Source organism: Macrotis lagotis, chromosome 3 (assembly GCF_037893015.1).
Source record: "Macrotis lagotis isolate mMagLag1 chromosome 3, bilby.v1.9.chrom.fasta, whole genome shotgun sequence".
NCBI classification, from domain to species: domain Eukaryota; kingdom Metazoa; phylum Chordata; class Mammalia; order Peramelemorphia; family Peramelidae; genus Macrotis; species Macrotis lagotis.
The window spans coordinates 219,094,329-219,114,779 of NC_133660.1; the positions used below are offsets into that span (position 1 = coordinate 219,094,329).

At 36.7% G+C, this 20,451-nt stretch overlaps 1 long non-coding RNA gene across 2 annotated transcripts in view; it reads right to left on the minus strand.

Moving 5' to 3' along the window:
- Positions 1 to 20,451, minus strand: part of LOC141518131 (uncharacterized) — a 167,934-nt gene that overhangs the window by 7,883 nt on the left and 139,600 nt on the right. The gene's annotated exons all lie outside the window — the stretch shown is intronic.

The window sequence follows — 20,451 nt, forward strand, 5'->3', positions numbered from 1 at the left end:
TGGGGGGGGGGGGGGTCACTGAATCAACAGCAGTAGTAGCATCTTCCAGACTCTCAGCCTGGAGTCAAATGACTAGTCAGAAGATTACAGGGGTCTCTTCATTAACACTGAAGCAAGACTCTGTTACTTTGCCCATACTTGTATCAGGGTTGTAATTCTGGGTGGCAGTCCTGGGGCAAGTACATCAGAGTTCATTGCTTCAGGAGTGTAGGGCCCTTTACCACAATTCGAGGGCAATAAACAGTCCTTGTGATCATGCACAGATGAGAGTACAGGCCAAAAGAGTAGTAAAGTCCTCTACTTAGATTATATTACTGTGGAAGAGTTGAAAACTTTCTCAGAAGTATCTCTGAAAATAATTGCACAAAACCCAGAAGCTTGGGAGAGTGTGCCCCCTACCCTGGAAGCAGATCTCTACTTTAACAAAGAATTAAAAATCAAGTCATAAGCTAGGGAAATGAATAAACAACAGAAAGAAAAAAATCTGATCATAGAAAGTTACTATGGTGACAAGGACATTCAAAACACACCCTCACAAGAAGATAACAAAGCCAAGCTCCTATATCCAAAGACTCCAACAGAATTATGAAATGGTCTTGGGCTATTGAACTCAAAAAAGATTTTGAAAATCAAGTAAGAGAGTATTGAAAAAAATGGAAAGAGAAATAAGAGTGATGCAAGAAAATCATAGAAAATGAGTTAGCAGTTTGGTCAAGAAGTCACAAAAAATATTGAAGAAAATAACACTTTAAAAAACAGATTAGGCCAAGTGGTAAAAGAGGTACCAAAAAAAAAAAACCTATGAGGAAAAGAAGCCTTAAAAAAGCAGAATTGGTCAAACGAAAAAAAAGGGGCACTAAAATTCACTGAAGAGAAAAAAAAACTTAAAAAGTATAATTAGCCAAATGGAAAAGTTTCCTGAAGAAAATAATTCCTTTAAAATTAGAATAGAACAAAAGAAAGCTAATGGATCTATGAAAAACCAAGAAACAATAAAACAAAATCAAAATACTAAAAGAAGTAGCAAGTTCTATTTAGATTTACAATTACATGTACAATATTCTTTTGTTCATTTTACTATGTTATGGAAATGATTGTTTTATTTCTTAAGTTCAGAATAAAATAAATAATTTTTTTCAAAAGTCCTCAAACAAACCAATCTAACTTTGAATGATCTATGATTTAGTTGATTTTAGCTCTTTGGTGACCCTTTGAGCTATACAAATGACAATCTCTCCATTATTAAAATCCAAGTTCATGAATTGCTGTAGCCCCTAAATTCATATCAGTAATGAGTCCTTACTTTACTGGACTTTTTAGTTGACCCTTACACAACAATAGCATTGTTTGTTACTAGTGTGTATGTTTTCCAGCTTCATGTGACTTTTCAGGGCTTGAATGTATGTATGAAATAAAAAATAATAAAACCTGTGCCAGAATTTTAAAAAATAATAAAACTGGTACCAGAATTTTCTATTAGAGTGGTGGTAGAAGAGGAGAATGGGTTTGGTCAGTAGAGAACAATAGAATCACAGAATGGCAAGACTTAAAAGAATCTTGAATTATGGACCAAGAACATTAAGAACTAAGAGGGATCTTAGAATAAAAAATAAAGAGATTATTAATCTGAAAGGGGTTTAGAATTTAGACTGTTAGGTTCATGGATGCCTAATAGATGCATGCTACTGTTTTTTTATAACAAATTAGGAGATAAATAAGTATGGAAAGTGCTTTGTAAATAGTAAAGTATAATCGGATAAAGAATTGTTATTTTGGGGTCTAAGAGGTTCTTTCTTTGAGTAGTGGAAGTTAGCAGCTATCTCAGGACCAGAGCTAAATAATTCTTCTTAATTATCAATGTTCAGACTATCAATCAAATGATATTTTCCCTGATATTGAAGACCCAATATCTGGTCATTTCAGGCACAGCAGAATGTCCAATTATATTTGATTTATACCATTGTTTCTCATTCGGCTCTGTTTATTATACAAGGAGGTATTTGGACTTAAGGTAAAGCCATTCATTTGTCCTTAAGTAGAGTGTTCCATGCTGAAAAAGGAATTTATGTAGACCTGAATGGGGAGCAATGGCCAATTGTTTTGGCAAAAAACATATAGAGTCCCTCCTTTTGCAGGGAAAAGTCAGGTGCCAGATGAACTTGAACTACCTTTTGTCCAATCAAAAATCATTCATGATAAACATATTAGTTTCCCAGAATCTTGAAAAGTGAACTATTATAAGTCCAACATTTTTCTCTACAGCTGTGGCTATAACCCTAAAGTGAAAGAGTTTTAATATTTACCCACATTAGGTAGAAGAATATAAAGTTTTTGAAGATGGGGACTTTTTTTGTAAATTTTTACTTCTTTATAAAACCATTATTAATATGGAGTAAATGAGCTTTCTCTCCAGATGAGGCCATGGTTTAAGGAATAGAGACATGAATGCCTCTGGAAGATTCTCTGGGCTACTCATTTCCTAACATGCCTATCTCCTTTCACTATAGACTTTTTTCTGCATCTCTATATCCTCTTTATTGTTCAGTTGTTTCAGTCTTATCCAACATTTCATGACACCATTTGGAGTCTTTTTGTTAAAGACAGTGGAATGGTTTTCCATTTCCTTCTCCAGCTCATTTTACATATGTGGAAACTAAGTCAAACAGGATTAATTGACTTGCCCAGGATCATATAGCTAGAAAGAATGGGAAGTCATATTTGAAGGCACAAAGAAGAGTATTCCTGACTCTGGGTCAGCCACTTTACCCACTGCATCATCTATGTCCTCCACCCCACCAATTTAACTCCATCAGCCCCAGTTTCAAATAGATCTGAAAAAAAATAGTTACTTAATAAATATTTGTTGAATTGAATCTTAATTAGAAATTTTAAAATATATGTACCATATTTTCGTGGTCTTAGTCTCTAAAGGTATAAATATGGATTGGTGTGAGAAAGTTCTTACACTACCCATCTAATGGATATATATATATACATATACATATACATATATATATATATGTATATATATATATATATATACATATATATATATATATATGTATTTACAGAGAAGCAGTATGGCATAGTGATTTGAAAGATGGCCTCAAAGCAAGAAAGCTCTAGGTTGAAATCCTTTCCCTGATTCATATTGATTGTGTGATTCTGGGCAAGTCACTTGTCAGCGCTATGGACAGCTCTCTGACTCCAAGTTGCATTGATAGAGCCTCCTCACCTTGGGTTCCTTATATTAATGACACCACAGCTTCAGTCCTTATCTCAATCCACTAAATAGATAGGTCAAGAGAATGCATAAAAACAATGTATTTAGATTGAACAGTAGGACATCATGGGAGATGTCTTATACTAAAGTCAGCTAGAAAATGGACACCCTATGGGAGAAGGTCCTTCAAATGTTCTTCTTTAAGCATAAAATTGGTATAATTGCTAGATCATTACGAGGACTCTTCCAGAAGAGTATAGGGTCATAATTTGAGAGCTAGAAGAACTGAGATTATCTAGAGCTCTCCAGAACTAAAATGAAAAGCAAACAGGGGTCCAGAGAGTTGTTATGAACCGGCCACTATCCTACAAGTAGCCTAAGGGGAACCACTAAGGTCAACTATAGACTCACGATCACTTTTTTAACAATGCTAAATTTAGACCTGAAACAAACCATATAAGAAAAATGAATAGATTTATTATTTCCTAGGCATTAGCATATGGGTAGCTGACCAATCTCTGATTCAATGATAGTTCATGTATATGGGATACTCACTGCAGATGGACAGTGAGCTGGATCCAGAACTGAAGAGGAGAAAGAGAGATGGCTAGATCTCTTTCATAGAATTGTGCAGTATTTTCAACAGTCCCAAACTGTTTCCCAGGGCAAAGACCTAACGATTCATAAAGGAAGTGGGATATCAGGAGATGATAGTAAGATATTACAGAGGGTTATCCCAGTGACTGGCATAATAACTATGGAATGTGAAAAGATCTAGAATGGGTTTGCTCAATCTTTCTGTGGTATTTTGACAGTCTGGTGAAGCCTATGGACTCTTCAGAATAATATTTTAAAATATATAAAATAAAATATATAGAATTACAAAAGAAATCAATTATATCGAATTCTACTTATTGGAATTGACCATCCATCAGCAGTATTTGATTCATATACATGAATTGCCATATTGAATCAAATATGGTCAACCACTTGTATGTCAGAATCTGTGAAATAGCCATTTTAATCTTGTCATTTTTTCTCATGTGATGTGTTTTAGGTCTAAATTTAGCATTGCTAAAAGAATGATCAAGAATCTGGAGGTGGAGCACCTGGACTGAGACCTTAGCTATGCCCTTTTTAACTCTGTCTACTATAAGAATTTCTGTTCTAGAGCAAGACCTTAAGCTCAGTGTCTGGGCCTTCTGAGAAGAGTTTATGGGAAAAAGTTTGAAAATAGGAATGTTTAGTAAATGCTAATTAGAATAGAGGGAATTATGCAAGTTTAACCCAAGATAAAAAGTATATAGAAGGAATAATCTGCACTGACTCAGTGGAGACCCATATCCATGAGGTCATACTTCCATTGAAGCACTGATATTTCAGGAAATGCTTCTAGATAATTGGAGTTATCCAATGATAGTTTAGATTGCCTTGGGAAATAGTAAATTCCTAGTCACTGGAACTATTTAAGCAGAGGCTAGATGCCCATGTACTACACTCATATAGTACTTCCTATGGAACTATTTCCCCACTCATGTTATATTAGAGGGATCCCAAAGCATGATTTGTCACTTTTCACCCTTGGGTACTGGACATAACCCTAATGGAGCAGGCTTGTTTCTAGTATTGTTTCCCATAAGCCTCTGCCTGTAAATGATCAGTCAACCAGAGTTAAATCACTTTTAGAAAGGGATTTTTACCATACTGGTATAGTAAGAAAAACTGGTCCAAAGACAGCTTCTAGAAGTCTGAGGCACACTCTCCCACAAGAATATATAGGTTCTATGGAGAAATTATTCAAATTTGGAGATGACATGTGGCAAGGAGGCAATTCATAGTTTTTTGTACCAAAAGTCTTTTTCTTTCTTTGTAGAGTGCCCACATAGGCATATGAGTTCTGAAGCTTGGTGCCCCATAGAGTTTTGAAACAGCCTTTCTAGAAATATCTTTTTTTTTTATTAAAGATTTTATTTGAGTTGGTTTTGCTGATGAGGTATTTTACATTTTCTTCTATTTTTTATATTTTTTGATTTTGTTTGACAGGCTCTTGCTGTCTCATGAACTCATTAGTTTCTGTAGACTCCATTCTTTTTTTTTAGGGAGGAGTTTTCTTCATTAACCTTTTGCAATTCCTTTCCCAATTGGTCAATTCTACTTTTGAAAGAGCTTTCCATTTGACCAATTGAGGTTTTGAGAGAATTATTTTCTTTTTGCATTTGCCCAATTGAGGATCTAAGAGATTTGTTCTCATTTTGTATTTGTCCAATTGTATTTTCTAAGGATTTGTTTTCTCATTGCAAGGTATTAATCTTCTCTTGGGTTTCTTTTGCCAAATTTTCCAATTTATTTTTTTAGGTTTTTGCAAAGCAGATGGGTTTAAGTGGCTTGCCCAAGGCCACACAGCTAGGTAATTATTAAGTGTCTGAGACCAGATTTGAACCCAGGTACTCCTGACTCCAGAGCCGGTGCTTTTTCCACTGCACCACCTAGCAACCCCACCCAATTGATTTTTAAACTCCTTCCTTAACTCTTCAAGGGAGTCTTTTTGTACTGGAGACCAGATCATATTCCCCTCAAAGGTTCTAGATCTCTCTGAGTTAGGGTCTTTTCCTTCCAAGAATTTTTCTATGGATCCACCTTTCCTCTGACCCATCTTCATTTTGCTAAGACCTTGAGTTGGGGAGGGGCTGGTTCACAGGGGTTTGGTGTTGGGATTGCTAGAGGCTTTACTTACTGAGTGCAATTTCTCGGGCTGGCTAGTAGGAGGTGCTGGTTGCTTTCTCTGGCATGTCTGTGACCTTGATTGAGGCCTTCTCCCTTAGCTTGAAGGGAGGGGTTAGAGCTATTGAATCCTTTTGCCTTCAGTCAATGGTGGGCTTTACCCTGGGGTGCCTGAGGCAGAAGTAGTCTGCAATTGTTTGTTCTGGGAAGGGGCCTCAGCTGCAATGGAGGCATGGACTCAGAGTTCCTCAGACCTGAGGAGCCCAGGAATGGTGTCCGCAGCTCTCCTGCACTGGAACTTTCCCCCCAGCCCTGTCAGCAAACTCCAGAGGGTCAGCACCAAAACCAGTGCCTCTGCTCCCTAGTTGACTCAAGCCCCTGTGGTCTAGCCCCACTGCTGATCTAGCAGGTCCATCTCTCAGGCCCTCAGACTCCCTGGCTCCAATTCAGCTGCTAATCTGGCTGATCTGGGGCTGATACGTTCTCTGTGCTCGGACTCACCTGCCTGAACTCACCCAAAGCTGCAGAAGACAAATCCTGAGGTAGATATTCTTTCTTCTGGCTTTTCTTTCTGGGTTTTTTGGGTCAGATTTCTGTTAAGAGGTTTGTTTCATATGAAAGGGAAAGATCAGGATACTTTAGAACTGTGCCTGTCTTCTCTCCGCCATCTTGGCCGGAAGTCCTAGAAATACCTTATTAATGTAGACCAGAGATCAGTTTGTGAAGTTGAAGAAGTCTGTCTTTAGTAAATCCATCCTTCAGTCCCTATCTCTGTCTCTGCAAAATGATCCTTTTCTCCCTCTTTGATAGAGTTTAATCTCCGGGCTTCTCCTCCATCAAATTCTGGTCTCAGGAGAGGGTACAAGATCAGATAATTATAGAAATTTTGTATGAATTTAAGTCCATCTGGATTTATACACATTTGCATGCATGTAAGCTTAAATATATGTACATATTTATATATCCATATAAACATGGACATATGTTCATAAACACATGCCTATAAATATGCAAATATCCCTATTATATCCATATCCATTTATATTTATATAATCATGTGTAGAAATACACACAGAATCAGTACAGGATATAATGAATACAGGGCCAAGGAGGCTCAAATTCAAGCCTTGCCTTTGATACATTGGACAAATCATTTAATCTGCCCTGAGGCGACTCTCTTAAGACAGAAGTCTGCCTTGGTAGAGGAAGTTTCCACATCAGGAATGCTTCTATACTGATAAAATTACAAAATTGAACCACTCAGTGGGAAAAAAATTGTCAGTACTCTCTCCCCTTTTAGGCTAAGAGTTCCATGAACAACTTGGGCTGTAGGTTCTGTAAATGATGCATCTCTTCTGATCCTGGGCAGAATTCTGAAAAACCTTAGGGAATATTTGTGGAATTGAATTGCTGAATGAAGCCCCTGTTTTGTGTTCCTTCCTCCAGGAGATTTCCATTTTCATTTCAAGTTTACTGAACAACTACTATGTCCAAGGCCCTGTGCCAAGTCCTACAGGAGATAAGTAACTCCTAATAGAGACTCTGAAGGAGTTCTGAAAGGAAATAAAACCTCTAGCAGATAACCATAATTGAAATCGGACCAAGACTTCTGATAGATGACAAATTTTATAACTTCCCCAAAGGAAGGGGACATGTGTTTTATGTGTGTCTGTGTGTGTAAGTTTGAGACCCTCTGAGTCCCTCTCTGGGTTTGAGTCAAGCTGTTGACCCTGTGAGTCACTCAATGAACCTCAGTTTTCCTCCTGCATAACACATATGCTTTTCAAAATTTAGCATAACTTGATATAAACAATAAATAGCTACTAACACTATCTTATAGGTCATGGGAAGCCACAAAAGATTTAAAGTCACCCTGGGGTGGACAAGATGGGGAGCAACTAGGAACAGGATGCTATTTTGATTGCCTAGGGAAGTAGTACACAGAGCCTGGATTAGTATATATTTGGACTGTTATAATGATGAAAGAATCCTGCAATCTGCCAGAGGACTCTCAGAGATTAACCATCAAGTAGGGTAAGAATTTAGGGGGAGAAGAGGTTTCTGGTGTCTCTGAAGTCATGCCAAGTCCTTGGCCATCTCAGCCTATATGTTCAGTCCTGTCCCCTGCCTTAGAAACAGAACAACCATTCAACCTTTCCCTAAATGCCAGGATCCACAAGACCTTCTAAATCCATGAGGTAGGACTAGAGGAATTCTAGTTTTTGACACACCAACTAGAAAGGACTTAGCAATTCAAGCAAATGTGTTTCCCTAAAATTTCACTGCTGAGAGACCTTTCAGACTATTCCAGTAAAGCTGTTTGTCATTAAAATCTCCAAACTGAGAGGGACATTGACAATATCTAGTCAGAATGTAGCTGAACAGGAGTCCTCTTGAAAATTTTCTTGATAGATTCATCCTCTGCTTGATGACTTCCAGTGAAAGGAAGCTCATTATCTTCCAAGATGCCCCAGTTCTATTTCCATAAGACATGGCTAAGTATTAGTATCTTTGGGATAAGGACTTCTCTTATAGAAAAATCTATGAGGAACCTCTGAGAACATTCTAAGTCAACAGCATTTCAACATCTTTAAAAAAAATAATTCAGTACCTATTAACTATATAGGGTGAAGGACAGGGCTCCAGACCTAGAGCCAAGAAAACTCACCTTCACATGTTCAAATTTGGCCTCAGACATCCACTATCTGTGTGACTCTGAGTAAGACACTTCAGCCTGTTTGTCTCAGTTTTCTCCTCTGTCAAAGGAGCTGGAGAAGGAAATGCAAACCACTCCAAATGGGGTCATTGAGTGATTGAACAATAACTAGCCATCTGGGCAACAGGAAATGCTTCTCAATGCAGGAAATATTTGGGGGGGCTCTAGACCAGTCCCCATCTCTCTGGAAAGGGGAAATCCCATGCTGCCATCTTAAAAAAATACTTCTTCCTCTGATGAGAAGAATAAAAAGACCTATTTGAGTAAGTGCATTTAATAGTAGCAATTAGGAAGAGTGAGAAAAGCCTTTGATTATTTTAGGGTTTTTTTTAATTCACCAAAAAAGATTGTAGGGAATGGATTACTTTTTCTCTTTTTGTAATTTGCTGCTATTTCATCTTTCCTCCTCCCTGTAATTATCCTATTGGAAAAGGAAAATAAACTGCTTTGGGAAGCTAGCAGCTAGCAGAGACTAGATTATCTTGGGAGCTGAATGTTCCATGGTGTGACAAGCTGCCTGGGGCTGGGGAAAAGGAAGTTAATTTTTTTTTCTACTGGAGATATATACTAGATTATACTTTCTTTTATTCTGGTAGTATGACTTTGGAGGGTCACAGCTTCCATGATGTTGTCTTTTTCCTGTGATAATCAAGGCAGCTGATACAACATGACCAAGAACCTCTTGTCAACTCTCTGAGCATCCATGTCTTAGGATCATAGGTTTCAAGATGGCAGGGACTTAGAGATCATCAGATCCAAATCCCTTATTTTACAAAGGAAGTAATTAGAGTCCAGAGAAATAAATGATTTACACAGGATCACCCAGCTAATAAGTTTCTAAACCCAGGATTGCCTTCCATACACCACTCTACATTTCATGTCCTCTAGAGGGTTGGAGTTGATGATCAGTGAGCTCCATTTTAGATTTCATTCTATGATTTCTTTAGGCTCATGGAATTGCAGAATATTGGAGCTAGCTAGAAAAGACTTAAGAGTATGGGGTCCAACTTTTATCTCATCTGGACCACAATGCCCAACAAAATCTTGTCAAAGGTTGCATATAGAATTTAATATTTATTTGTGACTGCAATGTAACTCATATTACCAATAAATATAATAATAAAATGTAACAATGTCCACATGAATGGTCTTTGAGGACCACATGCAGCTTGCAGGCTTAGACACACCTGCTTTAGAGAGTGCTCACTTTGGTCAGATCTCATTTTACAAAAAAGAGAATTGAGATCCAGAGACATGATGTGACTTCCCCAAAGTCATAATAAAATTTTCTGCTGTATATCACATGCAGGGCTAGTGAGGCAATAATTGCTCTGTACTCTGCTTTGGTCAGACCATGTCTAGAATTTCACATTCAAGTCATTTCAATTCAACACAACTCTTCTTACTTTGTGCATCGTACTCAGAACTGGGTTCAGTTATGGGGTCTTGAATTTTAAAAAGTATCTTGGAAAAAGTTCATAAAAATTCATAAAAAAGCAATTAGGATGGTGTGGGGCATTAACTACAATACATATAAGGATTGATTTGCAAAAGGAAATGTGGAAATAAAAAGAGAAAATATTGGAGAAAGATAGTCATCAAATCTGGAGCATGAGGGTGAGTGGGAGGTACATGAGGCATGTTTCATTAACAGCTCTTCATAGTCCTATGAAGGATTGAAGGTCCATGGAGTAGAGATTATTATTTTCTCACTTTATGGGAGAGATAACCAGGATTCAGAGAAGTAAGTATCACTGGACTAATGATGTGGAAGAGCCAAGACGTGCCTCTGGCTTCTGACTTCTGTATCTTCCCATGGCACCATTCTTTCTCTGTGCAGGGTCAGCCAGAAATCTGACTGAGAAAAACAATCCCAGACCTTTGTGCAGAGGGTGACTTTCCCCTCCTTTGACCCCCTACAATCCTCATTGACAATAAATACTTCTTTTTGCTGTAAGTCATCTTTTAAAATCTTATCTCCATCTAGATTTGATTTAATTTGGCAAATGTTCATTGGAGACCTAAAAATGTGCTTGGCACTGTGGGAGAATATAAAGATGAATATGAGACATTCTCTGCCCTAGGGATCACATGTTCTAGGATAAAATTTGTAGACAAATAACTGTTTTATATATATATATATATATATAAAATATAAAATATAATGTAGATGATATATATTTAACCAATAGTATCTATCATGTTTAATGAATATGCTATACTTGATAATATATAATGCATACCATATCACAGAATATAGACTATAATGTGTGCTATAAGAAAAGAGTACTAGACTCATAATCAATGAATGTTAAATCTAGGAAAGATATTAAAACACAAAATATCAGAGCTATTAGGAGCCTTAAAACATAGAATGTCAGTTATGAAAATGAACACATAATGTTAGAGCCAGGAGAAACCTTAAGGGCATTGAATGTCAAAACTAGAAGGGATCTTAGCATCCAATACAACTATCTTATTTTACTGATGGGAAAACTGAAGCCCATAGGCACGAATTTGCCTAAAGATCATACAGAGAGTTAGTGTCAGACAATCTCCCAATCTCAAAGAATTATTGTCACAATGCATTAGAACCTTTTAATAGAATGCCTTTATCCTTGAAACCAGGCGTCTTTTGAACATTATTTTGAGGACTGAGGAGAAATGGTACAAATAGCAGCAAAATGATAAATTAGCATAAACTGTGATTCCTATCTTGGAAAGGAATAAATTAATGAGGATGTTGTTTGCTGCATCTAATAGCAACAACAAAAACAATACAGTATATTCCAAGCACCGAGTGATTACTTTGCCCATCTGTGGACTAGAATTAGTATGTCAGAACTAGAAAGGACCTCAAGACAGAATACAGACATAAAAATAAAAGGGCCTTCAAACATTGAATGCTAGAATTTAAAGCTCATAATGTCAAAGCTGGAAGAAACCTTAGAAATCATGCAACTCAATTCTCTAAATTTAAATATGGGGAAAACGAAGGGCCAGAAAAGAAATTTATTCAAGTTTAGTATGATAGCTGAGCTGAGTAGTTTGTTCCTATTTTATAGAGTCCTAGTTTAGTATTCCTTCCACTGAGGGATAATCTGATTGGAGCAAATGCTTACAAAAAAAGGAAAAGGCTTAGAGGGAAACCACTGTTGTTGCTGAGTTGTAACTAATTCTTTGTGACCCCAAGGATCATATTGTCCTTGAGGTTTTCTTGGCAACAATAGTAGAGTGGATTGGTAACTCCTCCAGTGAATTAAGGCAGACAGAGACTAAGTGACCTGCCCAGGTCTTCCTGACTCTAAGACCATCACTCTACCCACTGAGCCACCCCTTGAGGGAAATAAGTGACATAATATCTGATGGCCTCTTTGCTATTCAAGATAGCAATATACTCTTTTCTCTCCATTCCCACCAATTTCACTAGCTGTCCCTCTTCCCTGGAATGTTCTCTTCACTTCTGCCTCCTGGCTCCCCAGGCTTTCTCCAGACCTGGGCTAAAATTTCTCCTTCTAGAGAAATTGTTCCCAGATAGCAATTAATGTTCTTGCCCTCCTTCTGTGGATTATCTTCAATTTACATAAAGTTTGCTCCTTCATTGTTATTTTTTTGTGTTGTCCCCATTAGACTGATAGCTACTCAAAAGCAGGGACTCCCTTTTGTCTTTCTTTGTATCTTCACTGCTAAGAACACAATGACAAGAATATAATGGGCTCTTAATAAATGTTTATTAACTGACTAACTGACTTATTCTACTCACTCTGACAACTAGGGCTAATGGGCAGAACAAAAAGGTAGCTTTCTCAACATACTGAAAAAACTTCCTAGAGGTCAGTCACCAATGTAATGGGCTGTCTTGCTTATTTCAATTCAGACAATATTTATTAAGGACTCAAGTGTAGTCAGAGCACTCTGAAAAATTCTCTTACAGTCTGCTAAAGGTGGGGTCAACTGGGTGAAGTCAGGTATATAAACAGCAAAGAGACAAGTTAATATGAGGTCATTTGAAAGTACTAATTGGGGGGGAGAGAGAGAGTACTAATTGACAGGAAAGGTTAAGAGTGTTCCCCCAAGAGGCTATTAGATAACAATTCATATCTGAACTCACATACTTGGTAGGTATGTGATGCTGGGAAAATCACTTAACTCTGATTGTCTCAGTTTCCTAATCTATAAAATGATCTAGAGAAGGAAATGAGAAACTACTCCTGTATCTTTACCCAGAAAACCCCAATTGGGTCACTGAGAGTCAAACACAATTGATAGACTAAACAATTATAAAACCCTGGTATAGAGGAAAGAGTACTGGATTTTAAAAGGAAGAACCTGGGTTCAAATTCTAGTTTTACCAGGGATTTATAATCCAGAGAAAGGAACTTAATAAGTCTATTGTAATGTCTTGTGGTCAGGGAATGACTGAAGTTCTTCATCTTAAGAAAAGCTGTTTTTATTTTATGTTATTTTTATCTATCTATGCCTTCATTCATTTATGTCTATCTATCTTTGATGCCTCATTATATTTTAATCCTATACCTGATTCATTGGACTAACATGAGCTATATAGGCCTAGCCCAGAATATTCCAGAAGAGCCCTCAGGAGAAAGAACAGAATCACTGGCGCTCTAGAGATCATACCATATGTCCTTGAATGACAAGGATTTTTATTCTGGAGAAGAGAAGATTTTGGATAGGACATGTTATCACTGTAATCAAATATCTAAGTGACTACTGTGTTCTTTGAGATAGATCAAATGACTTTTCTGAGATGAAACAATCTGGAGAGCTGTGGCTCTTTTAACTACCACAACACCCCATTGACACATATTGAGATTATAATTCACAAAAACTCACATAGATTTTCCACAGGAACCACTGTCTATTTAATTATCTGTCTCTCACATTAAGTACTAAAGAAAGCAATTGTTCCCATTGAATTGCACCATTTTGAATTAGATTTGAATTTGACTACAAGTTCAGCGCTTTTTCCACTATACCTCTGGAACTGATGTGGTCAACTCTACACTTTAGAAAAGTATATTGGGAGCAGCTAGGTGACATAGTGGATAAAGCGCTGGCCTTGGAGTCAGGAGTACCTGGGTTCAAATCCGGCCTCAGACACTTAATAATTACCTAGCTGTGTGGCCTTAGGCAAGCCACTTAACCCCATTGCCTTGAAAAATCTAAAAAAAAAAAGTATCTTGACAACTGGGTAGAGAATACACTGGAGTGAAAAGAGACAAAAAGGACAGATAGAAGGCTAATATAATGGCCCAGGTAAGGGTTTAGAGGGCCTAGGCTAGAGTTGTGGGTAAATAAACAAATGTTCACAGATATAAAGAAGGAAATGAGATTGATGAAACCACATTAACTGTTTTTGAATACTATTTCTCTTCCTAAGTTTTCACAATTGATTCCCTTCATAAAATGCTCTAGAATTTTCCAGAAATAGAAGGCAAATTCACTACTCTATAATTTGTAAACTCCACCCTCTTTCCATTCTTTAAAAAAAAATTTTAAAAAGAACATTTGCCCTTCTCCAGACTTGAAGCACTATTCCTATTCTTTCAATTATCTTTCAAAGACTTGAAAGATTCATGACTCAACAATCATAGCAGCCAGTTATTTCATGTTATTTGGATATGCTTCATCTGGGCCTGGGTAAATTGAATAAGAGACATTTAGAAACTTTTTGATGGAAGAAGATTTTTGATGAACTCTTCACCAATCTTAGGATGCCATCATTTGTCCATTATGATTGTTCAAATCTCTAAAGTCCAGAGTTCATTTTCCTTGGAAAAGGAAAAAAAATCAAAGTTAAGTAGTTTAGTCTTTCCATCAGCATTCATTATCTATATCTACCATTGTCCTATTCACTCTGAATAGAGATCTTGTCCTTTGACTCTCCTCTTTTCCCCAATATAAAGAAACTGTTAAGAGATGTCACATTTTATTTGGTCAACATCCTCTTCCATACTTATCTCCTTTATCTTGCCCAATACTGTCCCACATAAGTCTTGCTTCATCCTAACCTGACAATGGAGGTGGTCATTTAGGATCATAGATTCTGAGAGCTTAAAAGGAACCTCATCAAAATTAAACCCTTCATTTTACAGATGTGGAAACTGAGACCCAAAGAGGTGATCTTTGTGACTAAGATGGGATCTGAAACCAAGTCTTTCAGAATATAGTTCTAGTACATTATGCACTATACATACTACTCAATTTTTCCATAATTTTGGCTTCAGCAATTAGGTTTTCTTTGTTAGCCAAAACCAGGGTTAGAATAGTTGTTTATTACTTAGAAAAATGAAATAGCCATTAAACTAGACATGGACATTTCTCAAAATCCTCAAGTTCTCTGTTTTTTTTTTTTCAGAGAGGACATGTCAATTCTGTCAAAATAGTTGAAATCTCTTCTTTGTCAGGATGCTTCCTTTGGTCCAGCTGATCTGTAGCATAAAATAACAAGATTTCTCTTCCTCCCACTAATGATACTTGCTCAAATGTCATCTACTCTGTTTCTTCCACAGAGTTTCTGAATTTCCTCCAATGAATATATTTTCTTAGTATATAGTGATGTTTTACCCTTTTTTAACTTTACCCACTTTTATCTATTTGTTTTTAAAAGATGGATCCACTTTTAATTCATATCCTTTGCACAAATTATTGTTTTTCAGTCATTTTTCAGTTATGTCAAACTCTTCGTGATCTCATTTGGCACTTTCTTGACCAAGATCTTGAAATAGGCTTGTCATTTCCTTCTCCAAATTATTTTATAAATGAGGAAACTGGGGCAAACAGGTCTTACCCAGGATCACATAACTAATAAGTATCTGAGGTCAAATTTGAACTCAGTAAGATTAGTCTTTCTGATTCCACTGTGGAGTTGTATCTACTGTACCACCTAGCTTCTCTAGAATGAATGCCATCTCACTATGCAATTGATATGTATAAGTTAAAATTGGTATACTTTTGTTCTTATCTACTGTCCTTACACTGTGGTCATATTTATAAATAGACATCCAAGATGATATATAGAGAATTATATATTTCTGGTGTCATTCTTGGGTATTATCACCCATTAATTTTCATGTTCTTCTATTCTGCTTTCTTTCTTCGTGTATTATAATGGCTTATAGGCCATATAAGGCTTGTCAGATCTATGTGGGAAACTGATTTCTTCCTCCTCCTTTTTAATTTTAACTTTACTAGATTTATAAGAATAAAATCAAGGTTTTTTTTAGGTGCCCTCCCTATATGACTAAAATCTTGCCATTCCTATATTTCAACCATTGATCCAGAAATGCAAATCTATTTCTCTGACACCATTTTCTTAGCCAGATATTTATTTCCCAAACCTCAAATCTTCTGAACTCCCTAGTTTCAACTAAAAACATAAATAAAACCTTACCTATCTATATTCCATAACGTCCTCAAGTTTTTGTTTGTAGATATACATTTTTTCCCAGCCTTCTAACTTTCTTCTTCTAAAACAGGGGCATGATTACAATCAGTACATGCCCAAGGACTCACATGGTATTTGTAGAAATGCAAACATTGTACACACATTTTAGCTAAATTCCTGATAAACAATCCTAGCTCAACACACTTGCTACAATCCTTTGCCTTCTTGGTAACTCTCTTGGTCTGCCCCTGTGGTTAACTGATATGGCAGACTGACAATATGCTAGACAAAAGATATAAATCTAATGATATCCCTGCACTCTTATTTCATCTTGTCACTGATCTCCAGACGTCCCCCCCTACATTTCCTGCATATGCTCGTTATTTCCTTATGCTTCCACTTGGGTGGCAAGGAGAAATTTATTTATTAGATAAAATCAGATAATGCTCAAACACACAAAACACTACCAGAACACAAGATTAAAAGCAATTGTGTAATGAGATCTATCCATTTTGTTTTACTTCTCTGGGATCTTCCCTCTGCCCCTGGAACTAGGTCTCTCTCTCTCTCTCTCTCTCTCTCTCTCTCTCTCTCTCTCTCTCTCTCTCTCTCTCTCTCCCTCTCTCTCTCTCTTTCCTTGGATGGGAAGGGGAGTTTAGTAAACAGAAGAGTACCACTTAGAGACACAACATTCAAAGACACATGACAAAAAGCAGTTGTCCCCCATTCCCCAGCCCCCATCACATTTTGAGTTGTTTTCTCTCATTTCCCTCATTGTCCTTTGTTTTGCTTTTGTATCCCACAGTCCTAAGCCCGGTGACTTGCATATATTAAGAGTTTAATAAAAGCTTAATAAATGTGTCTTGTCTTGCCTTTCCTTCTGAGATCCACCCACTTCATTTCAACTTGCTTCTCTCTTTGTGGGAAGAAAATGAAGTTCTTAGTAACTCCTTGAATAAGGAATACTTTTGATGATTACAGAGTGACAGAACCCTAAAGCTCAAATGAAGCTTGCTAAATACATATTAACTCTTTAAAATAGGGGTCAGATCTCATTTAGTCACCAATATGGGGAAATTCACTTTAATGATATGTGCAGAATCTGGAAAATGTCATTTAAATTGTGGAACTTTAGTGAGAGCTACACAGGAAATGAAATGGGTCTGGGAGAAAAAGCCATAAATTGTGGGGGAAAATCATAATTGTAATTATGGAAATTGGACATCAGCCATCTGCTTCAAAAGGAAATATTTCCTATTATTAGTTGATAAACTAATTCAGCCAAATGTTTCCAAGAGGCAGAGGCATGTAGTAGGCATGACATCCTCTGACCTGTACCTTCAGTCTACCTCAGCCCTACAAAGGGATGGTTTTTACCCTTTATATTGTTATCACTCAATTGTTCTATCGCCAAGATCTGGAATTCTGAAACACTTTTCTCTAATTATAACCTCCTATTCTTTAATTTTTCCTTCTGCCTCACTTCTTCTAAACCTATTTTTTTTTTACCCCCACCATGAATTCTAGTCATTCTATCCAGTTGTGACACCCAAGGAAGACTTCATGAAGAAGATAATGCTCAAGTTTTGCCCTAGAATTCCTTCTATCAGGAACTCTATCAGGCAGAGGTAGGGAGATGGTAGAGATAAGGAGCAACTTCCATATTTAAATTTATCTTCATTATGTTTTTACATTTTCATCAAAGGCTCTGTGCAAGAGACAAAAATCATGCTAGTTGAGGTGGTGCCAGACTATAAATCCTGATAGCCAGACTGAAGCTGGTGGATTGTCAAGAGACAAAAACTGATTCATGTCCAAACAAAGTTCTACAGGAGTGTAGGGAAGGTCTGGAAACTGAAGGAATGAGGGGTAGCATGAGGTTGCAAACTCAGCAGGTTTAAACTTCCATATCAATGAGGTCAGGTCCATAAATGGTTGCTGTGATCATAGCCTGGATATGCTACCTATTCTCAAAAATTAAACAAATAAAAAATAAAACAAAAGAACAACAACAAAAAGGGACTTGAATGACTTGAAAAGGAAGGAAGATGATCATGGTGTATGAAATAAGAATAACAGTGAGACTCTACTATCAACACAATATTAAAAGAATGAAGGGAAAATTTCTAGTGCATTTCTTGGTTCCTTTTGAGAGGTTTCATGGACAAGTATGGAAAGAGGTGAGGTAATTTGGAGTGGGGCCTCCATCAGTAATACTGATGGACAAAGCCACTTCTTTAAAATCATTAATCCCACAAAGTATCAAACAGAACTGAATAGTTCACCAGTATTTTTTCTATGACATCATTATTATTTTTTTAATTTTTATAATAATAATATAATTAATTCCTCATGATGTCATATTTTTAGAGCACTCTTCTCACAACAATAATGGAAATGAGCAAAAGAAGTCTTACTATACCCATTTTTTCACCCTTTAAGAATAGACATGCTCAAAGACAGACATGGATTTTCTTTTTTAGGTTGTTGTTTTTTTTTGCAAGGCAAATGGGGTTAAGTGGCTTGCCCAAGACCACACAGCTAGGTAATTACTAAGTGTCTGAGACCAGATTTGAACCCAGGTACTCCTGACTCCAAGGCCGGTGCTTTATCCACTACGCCACCTAGCCGCCCCAGACATGGATTTTTATGAATAGAACATTGAACAGAGTTGGTCCCCATAAAATTCTATGTGATTTCAACAACTGTGGCATGTTCCAAACACTGAAATCTCTCCAGGTTGAATTTTGTTTTTATCAAGTTAAGTGCTTACTTTGTTGTGATTTTGTCTTTTATTAATAATAAACAAGAAGGTTTTTGTTATTGCTATACTTCATTCTTGTTTGCTCTTCATTCTTGAAAAGGACCAATGACATCAGGAGGGTGATGTCTTCACTTACAGATGAAAAGTATTTAAGTGAGGCAGGGTTATGCAAAGTTATCAATCTCACTCTCTCCAGAATCCTCTGAGTCCAGTGGCAAGACATAAGTCAAGATGATTGGCAATGGCCACCGATTATTGTCCTTGCTAATATAGTCTCTGCAGAGAGAGGGCCATGAAGACTTGCTTCAGCCTACAGCTCTATCATTTTCTGGGGAGTGTGATGTTGGATAAATCACTTCTACTTATTTGTGACTCATTTTTCTCACTTGTGAAATGAAATTAATAAGACATTCACTATTTAATACACAAAGAAATATTGTGAGAGGTAAGTACATTTCTATAAAAATTAGAGCTACTAACTCTCCTCCAAAATTCAATGTTTTTTATTTTTAAAGAGTCCTTAGAGATTCCATAGGACTGAACTAAAACAAATAGGGGAAACATTTTATAAAGAGGCAGATCTTTACATTATGTACACAAGTTCCTAATAGAACTGCTCAACAACAAAACAGGCTCCCTAAAGAGGTCACAGTTCTTTTGCTGCTAGAAATTCTTTTTTTTTTTAGGTTTTTGCAAGGCAAATGGGGTTAAATGGCTTGCCCAAGGCCACACAGCTAGGTAATTATTAGCTGCTAGAAATTCTTAAGAAGGGCTTATCAAACCACTTCCTAAGAATACTACCCTTGTCTCATGGAGAGTTTGGAATAGATGACCCCCTGAGGTCCTTGCCAGCTATGCTAATAGTAAGAACTTAGTCACTTTTGGCTATTAAGGAAAATAGTGCATGTCATTTGGTCACTGATCAACTGAGTAGATGAATTGAATGAAAAATATGGTAGCCGGGTAGCAGTACGAGCCCGGAAATTGCTCATTTTGTATGGGTGTACCACAGAGACTATTCTTTTTTTTCCTCACAGGCTTATTAGCAAATCTTATCAGAGCTTTGACTGACAATATCATACAGAATATTCCATGCTGTGAAATGAAATGCCAACTAACTTGGATTTGCCTTCCTGGGGCAAGCATAACATAATCGTAGTAGGGGAACATCCTGAAGTGAGGCCCATCTGTACCTTCCCTGAGTTAAGCTAGTTACCTTAAATACTGATTAATTTCTTTTTAAAAACATATGATATTGATATATTTTGAGTTTACATCACTTAAATCTGTTCCTGTACTCCTCCACTTCCCCACTCCCAGAGAGTCAGTCTTTATAATAAAGGATTTTTTTAAGAGGAAGAAGAAAATTTCAGCAAAACAACTTATCAAAAAAATCCAATATTATATATGGTATTCAACATTATTAACTTCCCACTTCTGTAAAACTGTTGGTGTAAGATGTTTTCTTATAATTTTTTGAGTCAACTTTGCACTTCATAATTTCATAATATTCACTTTTTGATACCTTTGTGGCTGCTATTCTATTTACATTGTAGTAGTCAATTATGCATATTATTTTCCTGACTTGACTTGCTTCACTTTCCATCAGATCATATAAA